At 55.6% G+C, this 25,345-nt stretch overlaps 1 long non-coding RNA gene across 1 annotated transcript; it reads right to left on the bottom strand.

Annotated features, from left to right (window-relative positions):
- Positions 1–9,906: 9,906 nt before the first annotated feature.
- Positions 9,907–10,953, bottom strand: LOC135885413 (uncharacterized). Its single transcript, XR_010561753.1, has 4 exons — positions 10,679–10,953; positions 10,472–10,492; positions 10,338–10,364; positions 9,907–10,191 (listed from the first exon to the last, which is right to left on the bottom strand). It is a non-coding gene; the product is annotated as an uncharacterized LOC135885413 (long non-coding RNA).
- Positions 10,954–25,345: the final 14,392 nt, after the last annotated feature.

Below are 25,345 nucleotides of genomic sequence, written 5' to 3'. Positions count from 1 at the left end.
GACTGGGCAGGTGAGTTCCTCCTGGAGATGGAGCAGGGGTTCACCCCAGCCGTGGCACCTGGTCTGTCCCGCAGCAAACCAGCCACAGGCTGCGCAGCTGGAACGGCCGAGCGCTGGCACTTTAAGGTCTCGCTCTCCACAATTTCTCTTGCTTCCCCCAGAATCTCTTATGAGACTCCTGCCCTTTGCACCAGCCTCTCCAGTGCGACTCGCCAGAGGCTGCTGCTCAGGGCACCTGGCCTTGCAGAGAACGGTCAGCACCAGCAAACGAACTCCCCCAGCCTTGAGCCTCGTCATTAACACGAGTTGGGGGGGTGGGAGGAGGGAGTTCACATGGCCCACCAGCTGGGCTTAGCTTAGAGGAGAAGTGACGGGAGGTTCTGTCTGTTCCCAGGCAGAGCATTTCCAGTTTGCTCCCCCACCTCCAATGCATCAATTGCACTTGGTGGAGCAACGCCCTGGCGCCTCCCTTGACTGCTGGGTAACTCTCCTGCGAGGGGATGCTCTGGGGCCCGAGCCTGTTCCTGCCCCCTGCAGACTCAGCAGGAATCGAGGCAGCCCCCAGCCTCCTGCCAACTCGGGGGTTAAACCCCCAGCCCTGCCCAGGCATCTCCATTGCTGTTTGAGGCAGCTGCGCAGAGTCCCTGGGCTGCTGCCTCCTCGTGGGGCTGATGTTGGCCTGATCCCCCTGTTCAGCACATTGTGACTAGAGAGTGAAACCACAGATGGGGACATCCCTCTGCAGGGGATAGAAAAGGGGGAAACCCCACAGGAACCAGGGAAACCCTCCCAATTCCCCAGTGTCACAACCACTCCCCAGCACTGTCTGGGAATTGGCCCCGATTCCCCACCTGCTTGGGCCATTCCCCAGAGAATCAGCCCCTCCGTATTGGCCCCGTTAGCCATAGAAGGAAACTCTGGGAGCCCTAGAGACACTGAGCTGCCCCCCCAAAAGCACCTCCTGACACTGACCTCCTGCTGAACCCTTCGTGTGGACAGGCCAGGCTCCCTGGGGCAGAGCAGGGCTGGGGCGGGCTGCAGTCTCTGCTCCCCTGGCTGCTGGGAGAGAGATGAAGGGAGGGATAGGACTGTCTGTGGCAACATGGGCATTGTCTGTAATCTTTGTTTAAAGCCTATGCATGTTTCAGTTTCCCTCTGTACTTTGCATTGCTGCCCAGTGGGGGGTGAAGGGTTAACCTGCTCCTGGAGGAGCACAGGAGTCATGGGGGTGGGGGGTGTCACTAGGTGTCTGGAGTGGACTGAATGGGTCAGTGAAGGGCTGGCCAAGGCCCACCATATCCATGGAGAATCTGGAGAGGCAGTGAAAACCACAGAGGCCAGATCATTCACACCTGGCAATCAGTGACCAAGAGGAAGGAGATTTTCCCCCCACCTGTCTGCAGAGAAGCAGAGCAAAGCCCCAGCCTGAGAACAAAGGAAAAGGTGTCAGGTGAGGGGTTAAGTGCTGGCCTCTGGAGAGACACGGGGCTCTTACCTTGGTCTGACAGAGACAGAGCCAATGGCGGCCATAGCAGCTGGGCTGGTGATTGCACTGGCTTGGCCAGGTGGACGACGTCTCTGACCCTTTATTTCTCTCTGCCAACCTAAGGAATCCTGCTGCTGTCTTTGCTTGACTAATAACCCCTATTCCATGATGAAAGGGCTGCCAGGTGTCACTGCAGATACTTGCAGAGGGGCATTGGTCCCTGTAGAGTGCGCAAGCCTCTGTCGAGGAGCCTGTCTCAGTTGGACTCACTGGGCAGAGCTCCTGGTATGAAATGGGAGTGCTGGAGCCAGAAATGGAGTCTCAGAGGCAGTGAAGCCGTGTGATCGACCCTCCAGGAAGAGTGAGACCCCCTGGGGGTCTGCCACACAGAAGGGGCTCCTGTGGGGGCACAGCACAGATCCTCTAGATCCATGACCAGGACACAGAAGGATGAGGTGACGCTGTTGTAATAGTTGGGGCCTATTAGGCTCAGAGCTGAGGTAGGCCTAACTATGGGAAAGTGGATGGAAGGTTCTGAAATGGTTTAATCACCTGCAATAATAAACACCGAAGGGAAAAGGTAACGAAAGTCCGACTCAGCCTCTAACATGAGACTGTTTATAAAAAAAACAGTAAAAGTGAAAAACAGAAAAACTAAATGAGTCTAAACAAGCAGGGCTTTTCTGATGCACCTGAAGGATGGTGTTGAGACCATCTCTGGTAAACAAAAAGAGTTGGGAACCAGAAGTTAATGGGCCAAAAATTGGAAGTGAGGCCTAATTGGTGAACAGAAGAACGAGAGGATGGACGATTCTGTCCATCACCCTCTTTCAGGGCCCTTCAAAAGATACTTTGTGGGGCAGGAACATGTGGAGGGACTGTGGGATTCCCAGAGGGGGGCAACTGTCACCGCCACCCCAGGGACTTTGTCCTTCACCCGGGGATCTCAAAAGTCATCACATCATCATGAAGCCCAGACCTCTGCACATCAGTGGGGACACCCAGCCAGCACTGCCACACCAGCAGACACACCAGCTGGAGACACGTGAGATCCTGCTCTGTCTCCCCTTCCCTTGTGTGGTCCTTCTACCCCCACTATTTGTCATCCTGTCTCTCTCCCGCGCTCTTTCCTGGCTTTCCATTTGATCCTAAGACCAGCCACCCACACGGCACCAGCACAGGAAGAGAAGACGGCCCATCCGGCTCTGCCCTGCCTAAGGGACACTGGAGAGGAGAGGGACCAGACCTGCCAGATGATGTCCCAGACCACAGACCGGAAGAGGAGTCTGAGGCCCAGGGTAATGGCTTTCATGGCTGAGCTGCCAACTCGGAGCATCCGTCTGTGACTGACCTGCCGTCGGAATCCTGAGAACATCAACAAAAGCCGTATCCCCCCCCCCCCCCCCGCTCTATTTCTCTACCAAATTACATTTGTTGTGTCCTGGATGATAACCAAGAACACAAAGAGCCCATTAAAATCAACAGTGGACACTGACAGCACATTGGCTAAGAAAAACAAACACAAAAGGATTTGGTAGAAGAGATTTTATATATAGGAAAATAGCATTTGAGGTTGGGGACCAGGTTTGTTAATTGATGTGAGAAGAAGAACAAGGAAGGGGGGGGTCATATCCTAATTACCGATTATATGTAGCTAGAAAGTTACAAATCACATGAATTAATTCTAGCAGAAGTTCTAGGAATATTATTATATAATCTTTTGTGAGTTCACTGAAATGTTTGGTTAATTAACTCTAGTCTGTGTCATCATTTTTTTCATCTACAGTAACTCCTAACTTAATGTTCCTGAAAAATGCGACTTTAAGCGAAACTATGTTAAGCTAATCCAATTTCCCCAGAAGAATTAATGTAAATGGGGGGGTTAGGTTCCAGGGAATTTTTTATTTTTTTGCCCGACAAAAGGCATTATATACATTTTAAACAATTTTAAACAAGCAATTTAATACAGGTATTAAACAGGCTGGCAGCCCCCCATCAGCTCCCTTTCGCCCCCCCCCCCAGTGCCTCCCACCCGCTGGCAGACCCCCGCAGATCAGCGCCTTCCCCCTGCCTCCTGCCCGCAGCAATCAGCTGTCTTGCAGCATTCAGGAGGCTGGGGGGAGGAGTGAGGACAAGACAGGCAGCCTCCCCCTTCCCTCCCTCCCCTGCCTCCTGAACGCTACAAGACAGCTGATTGCTGCGGGCAGGAGGTCGGGGGAGCAGGGGGAAGGCGCTGATCCGCGGGGTGTGCCAGCGGGCGGGAGGCGCTGCGGGGTGGGGGGGCATAGGTGGGCTGCCAGCCGTGGACAAAGCAGGCGGCCAAACGACGTTATAGCGAAGCATTGCACAAATTTAAACGAGCATGTTTGTAATGGAGCAGGGATGTAAGATCGAAACAACGTTAAGTGAGAGGACGTTAAGTGGGGAGTTACTGTATTACTTTTCAGAGGTGCAGTGTGAGCCCTGCAGGAGGCGGCTGCATGTGCCCTGCCTCCCAGAGGGAATCAGTCAAGACAAAAAGAAGTGAGAGAGAGAGACAGAGAGAGAGAGAGAGAGAGGAGCTGCACGTGTGTGTAGTTGTGATGTTTCTGACACGTGTACATTGTAACTGAACAACCCAGTCTGACAGTTTAATAATTACATTGTTAGGATAAATATTTTCAATTTCTTGAAATGATGCAGTTGAAATACAAATGATGCTATGTTGAGAAGATAAACTTTAATGTAGATTTGAGTGATCAAAAATAAATGTAAATAATTCCATTTCTAAAAATATGGTTAGATGCTTGTTTTTGAAATACTGTTGAAATGGAAATTAAAATATTCTTGTATTTAAATCTTGCATAATTACATTTTCTAAATTAGAACAATTTCTCATTTTTGTTTCTCTCCATATTTTCCATTGAGGTTTCACAGGGGTAGAAATTCTGACAGGAGTGACTGATCCCCGTCCGTCACCATCTGCTACCCCGGGACAGGGGATGGGGTAGTCTGAGGGGCAGCAACAACCACTAGCAGCCGGTCAGTATTTCTTACCAGTCTCGCCCTGCGCTGGGAGCCGTCTCACACTGCACAAGGGAGGAGCAAGGGAATACGGGGAGAAGCTGCCTGGGCTCCTTCCAGCAAGTGGGTTCCATACATCCAGCCTGGGCCCATCGCTCACACAGCCCTGGGGCTGGGCTCTCACTCCCCTTCCCCTGGCCCAGCCACCGAATCCCCTTCCCCAGCTCTTCCCCCCCCCGCCACGCACACACATGCACGCAGAGCGGCCCGTACAACAGAGCCCCGGCGCTCTCACTCCTGCCCCTGGGGCCGTTTCACTCCCCTCCATGGGCAGAGACTCCCCGAGGGCAGGAAATGCCGGGACCTTCCTGTCGCTCACTGGCCCCGTCGCACTCACTGGACTCCTCTTCCCCCCTCTGTCATTTCTGCCAGGGGCTCTTCCTCCTTGGGGCCTCTCTCCCCTCTCTCTTCTTGCATCCCCCCCCCCCCCCCCCCGCATCTTCCTCCGGTGATCTGGGCTCTTCCCTTCCTGACCCTCAGCATCCACCCAACATTGCACCCACCCATCCACCCCGCTGCCCCCACAGCCCAGCAGGCGGCTTCCCCCTTCTCTTCCCCTTTTGCCTCCCCCAGCTCACAGGCCTGGGGCTGGGAACTGAGAGGGGACGGGGCGGGGGGGTCAGGCAGGTGATGCCCTTTAGACCATCCCCCGGGAACAGGCCTGGGGGCTGGTCAGCGCTGGGAGGGGCCAGTCTCTGCCGCGGGGTCACTGTCAGGGACACAGATTCCCTCCAGGGTTGCCAACTTTCTGATCAAACGAAACTGAACCCCCTTCTCTGAGGTCCCGCCCCGCTCACTCCACCCCCCTCCCTCCGTCACTTGCTCTTCCCCACCCTCACTCACTCGCTCATTTTCACCGGGCTGGGGAGGGTCCCTTTTCAACCGGGTGTATGGTTCCAAACCGGACACCTGGCCACCCTAATTCCCTCTGGCCTGAGCTGAGACCGGGCAGATTATCAGGGGAGCCGCGTTTGTATCCCCAGCACTGAGCCCAGGATAGAAACAAGGGCGGAGCGTCCCGGAAAAGGAGCCAGTGAAAGTGAAGAGAAGGGACCTGTCAGTCACATTGTAAAATGAGACCTCGCCCCCCTCATAGTCAAGGAAAATCCCCACCCGCCTGGGCCTGACGCTCACGGGGAGGAGGGTTGGGGGGGCGGTACAGGCCTTGTATTCCCCACCCCTCAGCCGCACGGTCCAGTATCCATTCCCAGGTGTGAGTGGGACCTGCCCCTTCCTGCTCACAGATTCCCTACAAACCCCCAGAGTCCAGCCAGGCTTGTCTCCCACCTCCACCTCCCAGTAACGCCGCTCGCCCGGGAGCCCCTGAGCGCCCAGGACACAGGCACTATAATCAAATCTCTCAGGGTTGTGGGGCAGACCCTGGCGTGTGTCTCCAAGTCTCACACATTTTCAATCCTCAGACAGGACAAAGTGGGGATTCGCCGTGTTGGGATCCAGAGTCACGTTCACTGGGGAGAGAGTCACAGAGTCAGTGCTGGGGGCAGGGGCCGGTCACTGGGATCAAAGGGAAATGAACCTGCGTCCCCGTTAATCGCTGTGCGGGGGGGGGAGGGGGGAAAGGTGTCAGTGGGGTGGGGGAAGGGGAGGGCAGCAGAGGGGGGGAGGGGACAAAGGGATGTTAGAGAGGAAAGAGGTGGGGCAAAGGGGAGGCAGGGGGAGGGGCAGGCACAAGGGCAAGGGGGGACAAGGGAAGGGGGGGCACCAGGAGGATGGGATGGGGGAAGGGAAGAGCAGGTTGCAGGGGGTAGGGGGAGGGGTGGGTGCCAGGGCAGAAGAAGGGGGCAGACCCCAGGGGCACAGGGAAGCCAGGGAAGGGGGGACACCAGGGGCACTGTAGGGGTGTGAGGGAATGGGGGGAGCTCCAATGGGGCAGGCATTGGGAAGGCAGGGGGTACTAGGAGGGGCTGGCACCAGGGAAAAGGAGGGGCAGGGGAAGGCTCAGGTGACAAGGGGAGGGAGAGGGGTGAGGGGCAGGGCGGGTGCCAGAGGGCCATAGGGGGCGAGGGGTGGGGCAGACCCGAGGGGGCAGCAGGGGAGCGAGAGAAGGGGCAGTCATCAAGGGGGAGAGGGGCATGAGGGGTGGGTGCCAGGAGTATGGGGGGGCGGGACTGTCACCAGAAGGGATGTGGGGGCTGAGCAGTGGGGCAGATGCAAGGAAGGGAGAGTGGAGAGGGGCAGGCACCAGGGGCAGAGTGGGGGCAAGGGATCAGGTGCACACAGGGGGGTAGAAAGTAGGGTGTGGAGAAGGGCAGGCCCTAGGGGGCACCAGGGGGACAGATGGAGGAAGAGGGGAGGGGCAGGACCCAGAGGTTAGGAGAGGGGGAGAGGAGGGGTGGGCACCTGTGGGGCAGAGATGGGGTATGGGGAAGGGCTTACACCAGGATGCCCAAAATGAGGCAAGGGAAGAGACGGCACCAGGGAGGCAGAGGGGGCAATGGTAGAGATGGGCCTCAGGGGGGCAGAGGAGGAGTGAAGGGAGGGGCTGGCACCAGGACACTGGAGGGGGGTGCAGGTATCAGGGAGGCAGAGGGGGCGACAGGACGGATGGGGGGAGAAATAAGGGGAAGGTGGCGGGCGGGTGTACAAAGGAAGGGACAGGCATCAAGGGGGGGGGGAAGGGAAGGGGCTTGTGCCAGAGGGTGAGGGGGGAATGGGGCCGGGGCAGGCATTGGCAGGACAGAGTGGGGGAGAGGTGGGCTCTGGGAGGCAGGGGTGTGGCATGGGATGGGTCGGGCACCAGGGCAAATGAAGGGCGAGGGAAGGGTGGTCATCAGTGGGTGGGAGGGCAAGGGAAGGGGTGTGTGACATGGGGCTAGAGGGGCACGAGGGGAGGGGTGAAATCCAGGGGGCAGAGGGGGGCGAGCAGATGGACGGACAGCCATGGGGCAGGCGCCGGGGGACAGTGGTGCAGCGTGGAGTGGGGTTGGCGCTGTGGCCAACAAGGGGCAAGAAGAGGTATTGGGTGTAGGGGAGGGGGCAAGAGAAGAGGTGGGTGCCAGAGGGGCAGGGGGAGGGGCAGGTGCTGGGGGCAGAAGGGGAAAGGACGGGGCAGGCAAAGGGAGGGAAGGGGGTGGGGTGGGTGCTAGGAGCAGGATGGTGTGAGGGCAGGGTAGGCACCAGGAAGGCAGGGAATGGGGGAAGTCATGGGTGATGGGGGCAGAGGATGGTGGGGGCGGGGACCAGTGTGGAAGGGGGGGAGGGGAGCGGCAGGTGCCGGGGGCAGTGGCAGTGAGGGAAGGGGCAGGCACCAGGAGGGTGCAGAGGGAAAGGGCAGGTGACAGGGGGATTGAGGGGGGTGAGCAGAGGGGCAGACACAAGGAGGGCTGGGGGGAGGGGTGGGCACCAGGGGGCAGAGAGGGGCAAGGAGACACTGGGGGGGGCTTCAGCAGGAGAGATTGAGGGACCCCACGTCAGACACCTGGAGCCCAGCAGTTCCAGCCCTCACCTGGGGGGGGGAGAGACCCACCTTCCTATTCCTGCCCCACATCACACAGGGGGATTGGACCAGGGGCTCCCAGCTGAGGGCCCAGCCACTGGGATAAAGGCGAGAAGGGAAGTGGCGGCACCTTCTGTTCATTGAAACCATTCAGGAAACTCAACATGGATTCGGGAATAGTTTCTGTCGACCCAAAATACAATTTTTCTGCAAAAAAACTATTTGCACCCAAATTTCCCCCAGCTCCACTGCAAACCTGTCTGAGCAACTTAGGAGCCAAAAATCCCAGGGACTTGCAGTGATGATTGTCAACATCCCCAGCAACGCACAGTGACAGGCAGGCCGGGCTCAGGACATCAGCTATGAAACACTCCAGAAATCTGCCCTTGGTAGGAAAATTCCCCCCCCCCCCCACCCCCGATCTCACCCCACAAATCAGGCTGCAAATGGAGACTCAGCTCCAGCCTGAACTCTCTGCCCAGAGTGATTTGTCCCGTGGACTCTGCGAGCGGCACAGACCCTCTGCAGCTGCACCTGGGCATCTCCCAGCGCGGATAATGGTCACAGAGAACGTCTCAGAGCCCCAGGGGCTCAGGTGTCTCCATCTAACGACTGCACCAGCCCCCCCCTCGCTCTCATTAACCAGCCCTGGGTCAGACACTGGGAACTTTCACCCCCAGACTCTGGAGTCACTTTGGGTTCGTTTACACAGCCCGCGGCAGCGAGTCCCAGAGCCGGGGGGACGGGGCTTGCGGGCTCCCTCTCTGGCACTGACAATAGCCGTGTAGACGTTCGGGCTCAGGCTGGAGCTCGGGCTCTGAAGCCCAGGGTGGAGCCGGGTCTGCCCCTCCCAGCGCACGCGGGGACATTGTCTGTGTCCACGTCCCCTTCTCCACATTCCTGGGACGGGGAGCAGCAGCCCCAGGGCCCCTCCCTTCACCCCAGGGCAGGGGAGCGAGAGCCCTCGGCCTCCTGGGCAGTGGGGCCTCCAGCACCGATTCCTGGGTCAGCGTGAAAGTGTCTCCGCCCGGAGAGCTCTGCGCACCTGGCAAATACCCAGATGTGCCCCTGGGACCAGCGGCTGGGACTGGTACTCACCCCCTCCCACCCGAGAGGAACAGGGGTCGTGGGGCAGTGTCGGTGAGATCAGAGCTGGGGGTACGAATGGGGGTTACACCCAGCTGCTGGAGCTCTGTGTATCGAGGTACGAGGACGTCACAGCGGCCGTGTGAGCCCCGCACCGTCCTGCCGACGTGGCTCAGCCCTGAACCCTGCTGGAACCTCTCCCTGGGGAGGAACCGTCCCTGCGGCCCAGTCAGGCCTGGGCCTCCCTGCGGAGATGGCCGGGGAAGCTGCCGTTAATGTGAGTGATGATGTGACCTCCTGTGAGCCTGGGCTGGGATCAGTGACTGGGGAGTGAACGGCCCCAGCTCCCCTCACTGCCCCCCTGAGCCAGCTGGTCCCCTGCCCCCGCAGTGACCATGGCCCTCAGCCTCCCCACTGTTACTGAGCTTGTGGACAGGACCCCCTAACAGTTCCCATGTAACGGGCCCAGGCGCCCCCTCCCTGCCCGCTCTGTGCGGTAGGATACCACAGCGCTCATTGACCCCCGGGCTACTGGTGCCGCAAAGTGTGTGCAGGTCCCCTGGGCTCACTGACCCCTGCTGGAGCTGCCCCGTCTCCCCGCCTGCACCAGGGCACACAGGGCCAGGCAGCAGCCTGGGTGCGAATGACGAGCAGAGCGCAGCCACCGCTGAGAGGCAGAAACGCTGCCGCGGAGGCAGTTTTACTTGTCCGTGAGCGTCACAATCTGGTTCTAAAAACACCTACCCCTGCAGTGGGGCCAGGGCCTGCCTCACCCCAGAGCCATGGAGACACCAAACAGCTGTTAGCTCTTCCTGTTATTACAGATGGGAATTGCAGCTTTCAGACCTGTATGACATGCAACCCCTGCTGTTGGGAGGGGAGATCTGAGCAGTTTAAGGCCTATTAAGGTTAGATGAGATAATGTCTGTGAGGCACGACCCAGGTACCACCCTGGGAAGGTGAAGCCCAGGGGAAATAGTCTCTCGTTATTCAGCACTTCTCCAAAGAAAAGGAGCAGGGGGCTCCCGGGGGCGGTGGGGTTGTGACAGATCACATTTCACAGCACAGTTAGCCCGACAATATGCAGGTTTCTCCCAACCTGAAATCAAGCCAATAGAGAGAGATGAGAACGCCCCTGAACACAGACTTGCTGAATAGAAAACAATCTCTAACCACGTTTATGATAAGAGAAAAATATATTATCTACACGGTAACTGTCGATTAGGGAAATGCGCATTTATTTACCTGCGTTTAGTAGGGCGATTCTCCACTCTGCAACCAAACACAGACAGAGAGATGAGACCTCCCCTGCACACAGACACTCCGAACAGGAGACAATTTTGCAGCAAGGTTTATATTAGGAATAGAAGCCAACTTACTGAGTTCACCCTGCAGTGTCGCTAAAAGTAAAGCAAAGAGAAACACGTAAACACATATTAAAAGAAAAAGGAGGCTATTCAGTAAGATCCCACACCACACAAACCAAACTGACTCTTAAGGAACATCTGCCCTGGGGGTCTATGAACCTTGTTGTAAAGTCTGAGATTCCCCCTCCCCTCCCAATGCAATGAACAGAGGGAGCTTACCTTTCTCTGCACGATGTGCTGCTGGAAGTGAACAACAAGAGAGGGGTGTTACAAGGCAGAAGATTTAACTTCAATTGTTGCAAACTCATAGGAGTCAATTTTCTACTGGTAGGAAGTAGAAAAAACACAGGGGCGCTCTGCCGAGCTATTCCCACTGCTAGCGTTATACTGGGGACACTAGGGTTACCATACGTCCAGATATCCCCGGACATGTCCGGCTTTTTGGTCCTCAAATCCCCGTCCAGGGGGAATTCACAAAAAGCCGAACATGTCCGGGAAAATAGGGAGGCAGCATAAGCCAGGGTCCGCCCGGCCTCAGCACGACCCGCCGGGTCCGCAGCGCAGCCCGGCTACATTGTAGCGAGCTCGGGCGGGGGGGGGGGGGGGCGCAGCTGCAGAAGGCGGTGGAGGGGCCGCTGCTGCCCCCGCAGGCCGGGAGGACTGCGCGCCCCAGCCGAGCCCGCAGGACCACGGGGAGGCCGGGCCTAGCCAGCAGCTTGGGCTTCCCTCGCGGGCGGGGACCCCCCGGCCACTGGGGGACCCTTCCTGCGGCCCCGTCACCTTGCACGGCTTGGAACCCGGCGCCGCGGGAGCTGTTTCCAGCGGGTACAGACAGGCTGGGGAACGTGCTCGGCGGCGGCAGGAAGGAGGCTGTGGCCGGGGCTGCAGGGACCCGTGCCGCCCCGGTCGCTGCTGAGCGTTCGATGCCCCCGCCAGGCACAGGCTGCTGGGTGAGCGAGGGAGCAGGGCAGGCAGGGGCACAGAGGCTGCAGGGGCGGGGGGGTGCAGGGGCAGAGCAGGCGGGGGGCGCAGAGGCTGCAGTGCGAGTGGGGAGGAGGGGTCGCAGGGGCTGCAGGGGCGGGGGGTGCAGGGGCTGCAGGGCGAGTGGGGGTCACAGAGGCTGCAGGGCAGTGGGGGGGTGCAGAGGCTGCAGGGCGAGTGGGGAGCAGGGGTCACAGAGGCTGCAGGGGCGGGGGGTGCAGGGGCTGCAGGGCGAGTGGGGGTCACAGAGGCTGCAGGGGCGGGGGGTGCAGGGGCTGCAGGGCGAGTGGGGGTCACAGAGGCTGCAGGGGCAGGGGGTGCAGAGGCTGCCGGGCGAATGGGGAGCAGGGGTCACAGAGGCTGCAGGGCAATGGGGGGGTGCAGGGGCTGCAGGGCGAATGGGGAGCGGGGGTCTCAGAGGCTGCAGGGGCGGGGGGTGCAGAGGCTGCAGGGTGAGTGGGGGTCACAGAGGCTGCAGGGGCGGGGGGTGCAGGGGCTGCAGGGCGAGTGGGGGTCACAGAGGCTGCAGGGGCGGGGGGTGCAGGGGCTGCAGGGCGAGTGGGGGTCACAGAGGCTGCAGGGGCAGGGGGTGCAGAGGCTGCCGGGCGAATGGGGAGCAGGGGTCACAGAGGCTTCAGGGCAATGGGGGGGTGCAGGGGCTGCAGGGCGAATGGGGAGCGGGGGTCTCAGAGGCTGCAGGGGCGGGGGGTGCAGAGGCTGCAGGGTGAGTGGGGGTCACAGAGGCTGCAGGGCAATGGGGGGTTGCAAAGGCTGCAGGGGCGGGGGGGTGCAGAGGCTGCAGGGCGAGTGGGGAGCAGGGGTCACAGAGGCTGCAGGGGCGGGGGGGTGCAGAGGCTGCAGGGTGAGGAGGAGCAGGGCAGGCAGGGGCATAGGGGCTGCGGGGCGAGTGGGGAGCGGGGAAGCACTTAGCAACCCCCAACCAAGATCAGAGCGGGAGGGAGGAGGGGGAATGCGGGGTGCTCAGAGGAGGGGGCAGAGTTGGGGCAGGGACTTTGGGGAAGGGGTTGGAATGGGGGCGGAGTTGGGGCAGGGCCAGGGCCCCCGTGGAGTGTCCTTTTTTTCAGTGTTGAAATATGGTAACCCTAGGGGACACACAAATGCTGAATAAGTGGCTGTCTCCTTTCCCTTTTGGCTGAGTGAAGCGAGGCCTCAAATCAGCAAAGTGCTACCCTCTCATTAATGATTTGCCACATAATTGTTGTGCTCCATGATCTAAACTCTCAGGGTGAGATTCTGTGCTCAGAACCTGCAGCCCAGGGGCACATGGGGCTCAGGCAGCTTTAAGGGCCCCCCCCCCCATATCCTCCTGATCCTGGGTGCTCTGGATGCCAAATCAGCCCCCGCTGTAACACAGGGCTCGTCTGTATGAGAAGGTTACACCAGGAAAAGGTAAGGTGGGAATTTAAATTGCTCTTGTTACATCTGTATAAGGCTCCATGTCAACACACACATTCCGTACTAAGAGTGAGTTTTTCTGGCCTAGTTTATGCAGTGTCAGAAACTGCTCCTGATTGCCAGGGGAGCACTGAAAACTCAGGGGCGATGTCTGTGGGGGGGCGGGGGGAGGGGGCAGATTTCTCCCTGCTTCCTCCTGGCAGAGGAATCTGTGTATGTGTGTGGGGGGGGGGGGGAGCAGTGACCTGGATGCAGGAAGCCCTGATGTCACTTCTCGCTCCCCCCTCACAGCCCCTAGGGGTGCACAGAGGAGCAGTATTCGAGGGGGGGAGCGAGCAGCAATGCCAGATGCTCCATGCATTCAGGTCAGTTTCCCCACGTGGACACAGGAGGGGGGTGCAGGGGTAGAGACAAAGGGGGCACAGTGCAGGGGTTAGGGACACAGGAGGTAGGGAGTGAGGGGATTAGGGACATGGGGGCAGGGATTGGGGCGAAGGGGGCACAGTGCAGGGGTTGGGGTGAAGGGGGGATGAGGAGCCCGGGGAGCCCATGGGGGCCAGGAGCAATGGGGGGCACCCACAGGGACCAAGGCGTATGGGGGGAGCACTGTGCCCATGGGGGTCAGGGGCACTAAAATACAAGTTCATCCAGGGCGCCATTTTCCTTGCGCTGTGGTCTGGCCCTGACACACCCCTCGTGTTCCCAGTCCCATCTCCCAGACACCCCTACAATAGGGCTTGTGAGGGGGCCCTCAAAGGGCAGCCTGCAGCTGTTCTCTGCCCAGCCTGCAGTGGAGGAATCTGCCCCAGCTGGATCCAGACTCCTGGTGCCCTGTTACTCTGCTCTGGGCCTTTTAATGACATAACGGGGTTGAAGTGGAAGTGAAAAATCTCATGTATTAAATGTATTAAATGTGTCCAGCCTTTCTGGGTGTGGAGGTGTTGGTGTCATTAGGCATAACCCTAGGTAACTCGGGAGAGTGGAAGACCACGAGTGTCGATGAAGCCTTCCTGCACTAGGCCTAAATGAACCAAACTCCTTCCATGTTTAAACTCTAATCGACCTCAAAAGCCAGATGCAGAAATTGGAATGTGTAACAGTTTATCAGGTGCAGCACCGCTCATACCGGTACCAAGCGGTAAGAATGAGGCCTGCATACTTCTGGCTGAAAGGCAAGATAACAAATCAAAGGAAAGGGACAAGATAATAATTCAAGGAGAAGTTACTAACAAGCTGGACTTATAGCCGCCAAGATGACTTAACTGCTTAAATGTAATTGCTTGCTACTTGCTTAATGTAAACTATTATAGGAGGAAGGGAGGGGGAAGGGAAAAGCCTAGCTGCAAAAAGAATAAAAAGGGAAAACTGCTTGTCTCAGGGTGCTTGATCTGAGATGTGCCAGTCTCCTTGCACCGCTTTGAGATCTCAAATAAACTTTGATTGCTTCTCCACCCTGGTGTGTTCACTGGCGTGAAGCACACCGGGCAATGAACCCCGCTGTTGCTTTCCATGGGCACTCTGTGCCGGCAACAGAGGGGACATTGAGCAAGTGACCTGGCTGTGACCAGTGCACCAGCCCAGGGAGATCTGCCTGAGTCTGCAGGCAGCGCTGTTGGCTGCTCACACTCAGCACAGTGGGGCTGGGATGCTGACACTAAAGCCTGGTTGACCATTAAATGGTCACCATTTGCAGTTACCTCTCTGCTGATCATTTCAGCAGAAACACCCAACTCGTGAGCTTCTCCCTCACAGCTGGATAAGGACAGGTACTGGTGAGGGGGGCAGTGGGGCAAGGGCAGATATTGGTGGGGAAGGGGGCGGGGGCAGTGGGGCAGCTACTTGTCATCAAAGATTGCTGGGGTGAGGAACAGTGAATTCAGCCCCTCCTTCTTCCATCCAAATACAGTGTGATCTCTGGTCATGCTAAAACAGGGAGGGGAGAGAGAGGGAGATACATTCTCCCTCCTTTCCCCAAGTACCAAATGCCTCCTGGTCCTGGATACCACACGTGTACACACATGTACACACACACACCCGCACTGGTCACCGAGGGTGAAATCCTGCCGCTTCCCTCTTTACATGGCTGTGGAAGGGGGGATCCCATGTGAGGGATCCTGTGAGACAGTGTTTAACAATCCCCAGGAATGACCCTGGCCCGGCCGGGCTAGGGCTACTCAGGCCTGGGCTCAGGGTTCTAGGTCTGTAATTTCCATGGGGTTTCTTAGGACAAATGGCCCCTCCCCCTTCAGAGCCCGTCTGGGTCAGTGCGAGCAGCCCTGAGCTCACTGCTGGGGCTCTGGTGCTGTTACGGAGACATTCCCCCTCACCCGTTCAAACACTAGCACCTTCTTTGTAATAGTTCCACCGCACGGGTGTTTTACACTTTCTCCAGCATACACATTTACTCTCCCTCTCCCCTCTCTCCCCATCGGAATCATTTCTGTGCAAATCCCTTCCCACCACAATGCCAGCTGAAATGGGGGGGGGGGCTCTGCTCATTTCCCACCCATCACCGCCCCCATTACTCTGCAGTGTCCCTGCTGCAGCCCACGCAGCTCCCATAGCCGAAGCCGGAGCCATCTCTTCCCACTGGCCCTCCAGGCACAGCCATGTCCCCAGGGTGAGGGAGGGAATCCTTGTCCTGTGACGATCTTTGCACTGAGTCCCAGCCTCCCTTTGGCTTCATTCCAAATGTCCCCCCGCCTGGCAATCTCTAGTTTACTGATCCACCACATTTTGGGGAAACATTCTCATATAAACATTATCCCACCCCATTGGCCCCACACACTGACCTTGCTCATTTTCCAGTGCAGATCGCAGCGTCTCTGGGGGAGAAAAGGGGGAAAGATGAGATTTCACACTGTTGTGTTTATGGGAACAACCCTAATGTCAGTTAGTGTAACTGGCCCAGTCACTGACCTTTCTCGCTCTCCAGTTCAGATCGCAGCGTCTCTGGGGGGAGAAAAGGGGGAGAACACACGTTAATGGTAAAGTTCCTATTGTTTAAGGCAGCTCTGCTGTAGGAGGTCCCTGCACTCCCATCCCAGGCCAGCTTCTAATCTTGTGGGACAGTGACACATGGGAACAGCTCCCCCTGGGGCCTGGGTAGATGGGGGTTCCCCAGCTAAGAATGGGGTGGAGCTGGGTGCTCAGGTCAGCAGGAGCCAGGGAGGGGGATGTGGATAGGCCTCTCCAGGCATCACCTCTAAGATCAGCTCTGTCCCGCTGGGAGCTCGTCCCCTTGGTGTGTCAGCCCTGGGGTACCAGCACTGCTGGAAATGGAGGTAGCGTCATGTCTGCCAGTCACTGCTGAGCACAGCCTGAGCGAGACCATCTTGTGCCCGGTGTGAGCAGCGTCTCAGACCAGCCGTGCAAGTCCTGAGTGCGTTTGTGTTATTACAGCAGCCTAGCCACACAGCTCACCAGTGCACTCTCTGCAAGGCCCAGGGAACAAGACACTGACAGTTCACTGTTCTGATTGTTTAGTGTTTGGAAACGAGCCCAACCTAGCTCTCTCTGGGCACACAGACAAATTTTATACACGACTCAAAATGAGTGAATCCCTGTCACCTAAACATGGGCTCAGTTTTGCCAACTCATGATTTGGACATGAGTCTCATGGTAATGATCGTTTTCCTTAAAGCCAGGGCCGGCTCCAGGCACCAGCCCACCAAGCTTGTGCTTGGGGCGGCACCTGGAGGGGGCCGGCCGGGCTCGCCGCCCTCCCCCCAGCGCTCTGGCCGCTGGGGAGAGCGGGGCCCCGGCTGGGCTCGCCGCTCTCCCCCCGGCGCTCTGGCCGCCGGGGAGAGCGGGGCCCCGGCCGGGCTCGCCGCCCTTCCCCCCAGTGCTCTGGCCGCTGGGGAGAGCGGAGCCCCGGCCGGCTCGCCGCCCTCCTCCCGGGGCTCTGGCTGCCAGCGGAGCTGCGGCAGGCTTGCCGCCCTCCCCCCGGCACTCCGGCTGGTCGGGGAGAGCGGCCCGCAGCCGGGCTCAGCGCCCTCCCCTGCCGCGCTCCGGCGGGAGGCTTTTTTGCCTGGGGTGGCAAAAAAGCCAGAGCTGGCCCTGCTTAAAGCCCCAGCTCCTGGAGTCAGGTGGAGATGTGAGGATTTCAGGCTTCCTTCTTAAAGAAAAAGTACATTTCTAGCCCTTGTGGCTGTGGAGAAAGCTTCAAAATGTGACCCCAGTGCACCCTAAAGGCTCAAAAAGCAGAAGGCAAATAAAACGAACCCCAAAGCTGTTATTCTTACACAATCTCATGATTTCAAAAATCCGGAGATTGGCTTTAGTGAGCCTGACTCATGATTTTTGAACATTTGGGGTTGGCAATCCTATGGACTCAAGCCACATAGAGCCATGGACTGACCCAGTTCACACCTGGTGCTGACAGTGTGTGTAGGTGACAGTTCTAAAGGTGCAGCACCCAGTTCCAGCGTTCACAAGTACACAGCACAGCTCCTCTCTGCCTCTCTGAATTACCTGCTTCCATCCCCACTGGGAAATCATTGTACCAGACATTTCCCCTTCCCAGTCCTTCCGACACTGGGACATTTCTCCATACACTTCACAGCCCTTCAGGCGAGAAACCCTCCGGGTGGGACTTTCACAGCTGCCTTGGGGATTTTAAACAAACCTGAGTATTTAGACCCTTAAGGCAGCTTTGAAAACCCCAGCTTCCCTATGAAAGTACAGATCAGTGAAGGGCAGTTCTGCCTGTTGTGACTAGAGAAAAACCTACAGCTGAGCACTTATACTACACTAGAGAGTTCACTGCCCTGTTCCTGTAGCAGGATCTCAGGCTGAGCAAAGCTTAGGCCATGTCTACACGGCCACTTCCCAGCGCTGAAACTTTCTCGCTCAGGAGTGTGAAAAAACACCTCCCCCCGAGCGCTGCAAGTTTCAGCGCTGTAGAGTGGCCGTGTAGACAGTGCCCCAGCGCTGGAAGCAGCTACTCCCCTCGTGGGGGCAGGTTTGTTACAGCGCTGGGAGAGCTCTCTCCTAGCGCTGGAGCCGCAACTACTCGGCCACGTTGAAGTGCTGTTGCAGCAGCGCTTTAATGTCGGCAGTGAAGACATACATTAGCTATGCTCAGGGTAACCGCTAACATTTCCATTTGCACAACCTCTATTTCACCCATCCACAGTTCCTGCTCACCTAGGTGGAGGGATGGGAGGTGGGAGCAGTTCATGCACAGACTGAAGGGCAGAATTGGGCCATAAGTACCCCCAGCCTCGGCTGTGTGTTCTGGTTTTCCTGCAAGCAGCCAAGTTACGTATGTCGGAGCTCTCAGCCCTGCTCACTGAGCCCCACATGGGTGTTTCCATCTGAGCCAGGCTGATCCCCATGGAACAGTTCAGAGTCACATTCACCTGGGATCCCTGAGTGAGAGCTGAAGGGGGGGGACCACTTGACACTTCTCAGTTCACATGTGAAGTCATAATTTATCCAGCTCTCCCTTCACCCTCAGCCTGGCTCCCACTGCCTGAAACGCCTCCGAACATTTATCCCTGTATCTCTCTCGCTCTCTCATCAAGTTCCCCCTACCCCTCTCCTTACTTTACCTTTCGCTCTGTGTTGCCTCCAGAAGCAGTAACCGGCCAGGGCAACGAGAACAGCCAGGAGAGGCAGGATCACCCCCAGAGCCACCCTCCAGCGACTGACCCTCGGGCAAAACAGCTCTGCAAGAGAAAGTGCCATTGAGTTGGGAGCAAACATGCGTAGAACGAAGGCAGGACACTGTGACAATGGTGACACCATGACTAGTTAAAAGACTCTCACAGGGAAATACACAGGGAGATGTGGCTCCTGGGCGCTTTATTATTAAGCCAATGAAACTCCAACCTTTAGCCTGGTTACTGAACATGGTTAATTAATGGGAGGGGGAAAGGGAGAGGACTCTGCTATGCTACACCTACCTCCCACTGGCATAATTTCAAGCATTCCCTAGGCCGGGGTAGTCAGTAGATGGACTGCGGGACAAATCTAGACTGCTGGAGGCTTTTAAATGGACCCCAAAATCTTTTTATTTACTTATTATTGTCAATGTTGTTGTTTTTTATTTTATTTTCTCTGGAGTCTGGACCTTGACCAAAAAATTTGGACCTTGGCAAAAAATAATCGATTACCTCTGCCCTAGGCTGCTCTAAGTGATCCCAGGGCTGCAGGCAGCGCAGCCTGGCCCTCAGAATCAGAGAGCTGTGACCAGCTGCCTGACCCCCCCAACTCCCCTGTGCTCACTGGGGCTCAGGTTCATCGGAGAGTCTGGCCCAAAATACATTCATGCAGGATTTTAATACAAACAGAAGTTGAGACTGGAGATTCAGAGTAAAAATTCCTCCAGAGTCCTCTTCCCTGGCCCTGGGGCAATGGCTGACTAGAGGGTCCTTTGCTAAGTGATTAGTGGGGTGTATTGAAAACTGTAAAAATTACATGCTGACACTTGAAATCCTGAGGGATTTCTTGGTGCTGTTTGCAGGCTAAAGGGCTGTGTAGGAAGCGTGCATCTGGGTCCTCTGCAGTCAGTCTGCAAAGAGCCAGCCTAGAGCAGGCTGGGGTGAGTTCTGGTTCTCTGCCTTAGGGAGCAGCCTGCTTTGTCTCTCTCTGTATTTGGCTGTGGTGTGTTACAGTTCTGGATTCTTAGAAATAAAGCAGGGTGACAGTGCAACCTTTCAGGAAGAGTGTTTATGTTTTGTCGTCAACTCTCGGTGTGTGTGCCATGGACACAACAATCAGGTAATACTGCGCATAGCGTAGACTAACCAGCAGTGCAGCACTTTGAGACCTCAGATGAATAGTGCTTTACAAATGCAACGTTCTTATTATTATAGAGTGATGAAATATCCATTGTGTATTAACCAAGTTATGTGGTAGGTAATAGTACATAAAATCTGAACCTTTTTCCCCCCCTAACAATTAAGAAGTTCTTGGGTAAGATTTTGTTTTTCCATACTTTGGGCCTGAACTTCCATTGCTGGTATTTTCAGGTGTAATCTAAATAGCGATGCTCAGGCCATATCCAGGGCTCTCTTGTTCTAGTCAGGAAAAATGACTTCATTAGCCAGATGTCCATAAATACTCAGCACCCAGCACCTCTCACTGAGAGCAGAGAATTCCCTTCCCCACCCCATTGAGAACCGCGATGGTCACAGCACACAGAGAGCAGTGAGACACAAACATAAATGCTCTGTCTGGAAGGCTGCAGCGTAACTCGACTTTATGTCTTAGAATCCAGAACCTTAACCCACAAGAACCCACAACAGAGAGGGGCAGCTCCCTAAGGCAGCAGGCACAACTCACCTCACCTTGCTTTACGTTGGCTTGTCTATGGGAACAGTTAGTGCGCGTCAGGCTGGGGTGTCAATCTACCTTGCATGCACTAGTCTGCTACACACTAACTGGCTGGGTGCACCCTGCTGCTGTACATGGAAAGTTCCCTGGTGCACGTTGCTTTGTTCCTGTTTCAAAGCAGGGGAGATCAAAGCGCACTATGGAATTGTTAGTGTGTGTAGCAGGGTCCACACAGACAGTTAGTGTGCGGCAAGCTAGTGAGAGGCAGACTGACACCCCAGCCTGCTGTGAACTAACAAGCCCTGATTCTGCTCACACACTTTGCTACGGAGACCTCTACCCTGCAAACAGGACCTGGAACACCCCCCCACCCCCCCACATCTTAAAGTGACAGCCTGCAATTCCAACATAGTCCTCACTACAGCACAGCAAAGGAGAATTCCCTCCCCCAGGCCCACTGAGAAGAGTGGTGATTGCTGGGTACTGAGCTGTTACGAAAATCTGGCCAATGGCGGCCCCCGCCTGCAAGGTGCTAAACACCTCAGTTCCTACTGGAGTTGAAGGTACGTCTGCACTGTAATTAGTACCAGCAGCTGGCCCGTGCCAATTGACTCAGCCTCACTGGGCTCGGGCGAAGGGGCTGTTTAATTGCAATGGAGACGTTCGGGCTCAGGATGAAGCTCGGACTCTGGGACTCTCCCACCTCACAGGGTCGTAGAGCCTGGTCTCCAGCCCAAGCGCAAATATCTACATCGCAATTCAACAGCCCCTCAGCCTGAGTCAGCTGGCACAGGCCACCAGTGGGTTTTCAATCGCAGTGTAGACATAACCAAAGACAACTGAGGTTGCTCAGGACTTTTCAAGACGTGCTCAGCACCATGAAGGCCCAGGCCCATACATAGGAGACACAATGATAAATACTCTCCGCCCACGTCTGCAGCATCTCAGCCCATCCATGTGCGGCACGGACGGGCACTGACCTGCTATGGAAATCGCTGACTCTCTCTCCTGGTCGAGTCGGGGGCTCCTGACACAGCAGGACACTTTCTGGTTGGACTCTTCTGTTAGAACAATAGCAATCTCTGCTTGAAACAGGCCATCGGCCTCTCGGGATATGTTTTCAGAGGCTGATGGTAAGAGCTGCCCCTGGAGATCTCTCCACTGAGCCTTGGGCTGTGGGTACCATCCGGATGATTGACACACCACCCGGACCCCTCTGTCCTGATGTCCCTCCACAGAGATGGCAGGAGCAGAGCCCAAACCTACAGAAAAAATAAATGTACTTGTGATAATCCTACAGTGCCCAGTAATGACCCAAAAGCTTTATTGCAGCGTTATCAAAAGCCATTTCCTATTAAACTAATAATCAAATGTGAGTCCATGAGTGTGACTGGTCAGTTAATCTGGTCAGATTCCTATTTAATATACAGCAGGTAAAGTTAATGTCAGGACTTTTCTATGCACCAACTTGCTCCAATTTAGCTAAACTGATTTAGTTAATCAAGGGCAAATTCCTGGTGTGGACACTCTGAAATCAGGAAGGAATTGACTCAAGCTAAATCAGTATAAGCCATTTCCAAACCCATGTAAGTGTCCACACAGAAGTTTGCACTAGTTCATTGAAACCAGTGCACATGTACGTGTAGACAAGCCCTAAATTAATTCGCTAATAAAAAACCTTGTTACAGGGGAGTTCGGGTTGCCTTGACAGGGCCTTGTACCCTTGCAGAATGCAGACGTGAGTAGCAGAAAACTGGTACCTCCATAAGAGCTGGGACTGGTGGTGCTGCTGCATCCCTGGCTGGAAGTGGGTCCATCACCTCCAGGTTTTACAGTTTAGTTCAATGGCTCTCAGCACCCCCCACTATACACATTGTTCCAGCTCCCTTGAGTACCTCTGAAAGCCGGGAAACACGCTCAGCAAAACAGAAACCCAAACACTCAACAAGGAACTGCAGGGTTAAGGTCACACACCTCCCCCACCAGATCACACGTGGGGGGTTATTACTGACAAGCTAAACTGAAACCAAATTATCTTAACTGACACAAGAGTCTTGTACCTTAGCCAAAGGTGCGAATTCAAACGGATTTTATATTGCGGGGTCAGTCTGTGGGCAGAGAGGCCCTTAGGCTGTTTGGAAATTTCACAGATCAGCCTAGAGAGGGGAAAGAACCAAGGAGAGACAGAGACGGGACGAGTGTCTGGAGCCTTCCCCGAGTGGGATTCTTGACCAGAAGAGCACAGGCTACGAGTCCTCTCCCAGCAGGGGTGTGACTCACAGGGCTTTGGTCCGACAGACTCACGGGAAATGCCCAAGAGCCACGGACAGGAACTGAGGTTAAAGGTCTAAGGTGAAAATTATATGTAATTCCCCACCCCACCCCCCGTGCTTCTCTTGCTGTTCCTTTTAAACGGAGAATAACAGAGTTCTCACTTTTTGTTTGGGTACAGCAAATCAGATACTTTATTTTCTTTCTCTCTATCAATTGCATAGAGGGAGAGAGCTAAGCAGGTCTCTCAACAGGTAAACAATTACAGCAAGCATTTATACCTTTTGTTACAGACAATAATGAGCAACAGCTGCATTTTGTTTATACCTAGGTCATTCTGATATCTTGTTTTGCTCACTAATGTAGACTCTTAGTCTACATTCCATATTATCTACACAAGGTCACAACAACTTCTCACACAGTTCTTTCCCACTCGCCTCACACATTCCTCGCTTCTACAAATCTCGCGTTATTAGGGTTACAGTTAGCCTAACTCTTGCTAACGAACTGTCATGCATTGCATCCCCTTCCTGTCAGTTCTTTCTCTGCTTCCACACAGTACTAGCCAGTTTTGGTTTGGTTCCTGCCAGAAGGGTGGAGCAGCTGTCCACTGACTCCAGCTAGTTGGGGACTAGCCGGTAAACAAAGGAAAAAGTCCATGAGCCCTTGCAGCATGTTCAGTGGGGCATCTCCAAGGGTGGGGCCAATTCCACGGCCAAGTACAAAGAAAACAGGTGCCAAACTCTTCAGTTCGGGCTAGTCTACACTAGAAGCACGACAACGGCATGGCTGGGCTGATGCAGCTGCACCACTGTAGGGTGTCAGGTGAAGACGCCCTATGCCGGTGGGAGAGAGCTCTGCCGCCAGCATAATAACGCCACCTCCATGAGAGGCAGGAGCAGCTCTCCCGCTGACACAGTGCTGTCTTACATCACTCAGGGGTGTGGGTTATTTACCCCTGAGTGACATAAGTTATAGTTTTCAGAGTGGTAGCCGTGTTAGTCTGTATCAGCAAAAACAAGGAGGAGCCCTTGTGGCACCTTAGAGACTAACAAATTTATTTGGGCATAAGCTTTCGTGGGCTAGAATCCACTTGGTCAGATGCATGGAGTGGAAAATACAGTAGGAAGATCTATAGAGCAGTACATGAAAAGATGGGAGTTGCCTTACCAAGTGGGGAGGTCTAGACAAATCAATTAAAGTGGGTTATCATCAACAGGATGAAAAATCACTTTTGTAGTGGTAATCAGGGTGGCTCATGTCAAACAGTTGACAAGAAGGTGTGAGTAACAGTAGGGGCAAATTAGGATGGGGAAATTCGTTTTTTTTTTAGTTCTTGTAGTGACTCATCCACTCCCAGTCTTCATTCAGGCCTAATGTGATGGTGTCCAGTTTGCAAATGAATTCCAGTTCTGCCGTTTCTCGCTGGAGTCTGTTTTTGAAGTTTTTTTGTTGAAGAATTGCCACTTTAAATCTTTTATTGAGTGTCCAGGGAGGTTGAAGTGCTCTCTGACTGTTTTTTGAATGTTATGATTCCTGATGTCAGATTTGTGTCCATTTATTCTTTTGCAGAGAGACTGTCCGGTTTGGCCGATGTACATGGCAGAGGGGCATTGCTGGCACATAATGGCATATATCACATTTATAAAAACTATTCACAGTGCTCCTCAGTTTCCCCATCACTCCACCCCCCCTCACAGCTTGGACAATGAGGGCTGGAGCTCCACACAGTTGTGAGGTTTTACCCTTTTTAACAATAAATAAATAAATAAAGGCAAAGGTTTCTAATGGGACAATGTTTTTATTCTGTGTAACTTTGCGAGTAACTGTACTGCCATGTGCAATGTCCTCACGACAGCTAACAGCGCATAGGAGAGAAGTGCGGGATCCATCCTCTCTCACTGCAGATGCTGTCGCGCGCTTGCAAAGACTGACAGTTGGAAAAACGGCGCAAAAGGAAGCCGGAAACCATTGGAGGGCTGGGACACAAAGAGGTGCATGACGGGACATTTTGCATGTCCCAGGATGCACTTCGCTCTGTTTCCGCCTTCCCACAACACCTAGCGACAGATGGTGTCACCAGGCACTGTGGGATACACACTCACCGTGCATTGCTCATCTTGTCGACAATGGTGCCCCGAATGTGGACACGATCTGTCGACACAGGGAGCAAATGTAAACTCACATTGGGGACATTACTTTTTGTCAATTTTTTTGTGTTGACGTTAGTTTCATCGACAAAACTTGCCAATGGAGGCAGCAGCAGCATGTAACAGGCTTGTCACTAACTCAGATCCAGGAGCCTCAGGGTTTCTAATTCCTGGTCTTTATTCTCCCCACTTCTCCCAGCACCAGCCACAACAGCTCTCAGCTGCTTCATCCCCTTCCCCTCCATCCCAACCTCAGCTGCCGCCCTCATTGGGACAGGGACTTTCTGAGGCTGGAAGGAACCAGCCCCCAGCCAGCCCCCAACTCTGCACAGACTGGCTGGGGGAGGAGCTGGTGTTAGCCCTTTGCTAGCCCTGGCTGTCTCCCCTGCCCTCCCGGGCTGTGACCAGGGCCGGCTCCAGCATTTTTGCCGCCCCAAGCAGCAAAAAAAAAAAGAAAAGAAAAGAAAAGCCGCGATCGGCGGCAGCGCTACCGCCGCCGCTTCCTTCTTCACTTCTTCGGCAGCAGGTCCTTCCCTCCGAGAGGGAGTGAGGGACCCGCCGCCGAATTGCCGCCGAAGAGCTGGACATGTCGCCCCTTTCCGTTGGCCACCCCAAGCACCTGCTTCCTGTGCTGGTGCCTGGAGCCGGCCCTGGCTGTGACATGGGGGTGACTCACCGCAGGCCCTGCTGAGAGCAGCAGGAAGGAAACACCCCAGCCCAGCCAAACAGGCTCCTCTGAGCGCAGGAAAGTGAAACTAACCCACAGCAGCTGGGTCCTGGGTGCCGA

This window comes from Emys orbicularis, chromosome 11 (assembly GCF_028017835.1).
Source record: "Emys orbicularis isolate rEmyOrb1 chromosome 11, rEmyOrb1.hap1, whole genome shotgun sequence".
In the NCBI taxonomy this organism is placed as follows: Eukaryota; Metazoa; Chordata; order Testudines; family Emydidae; genus Emys; species Emys orbicularis.
The sequence above is the reverse complement of the archived record's forward strand: the minus strand, read 5'-3'. Positions and strand labels throughout refer to the sequence as shown.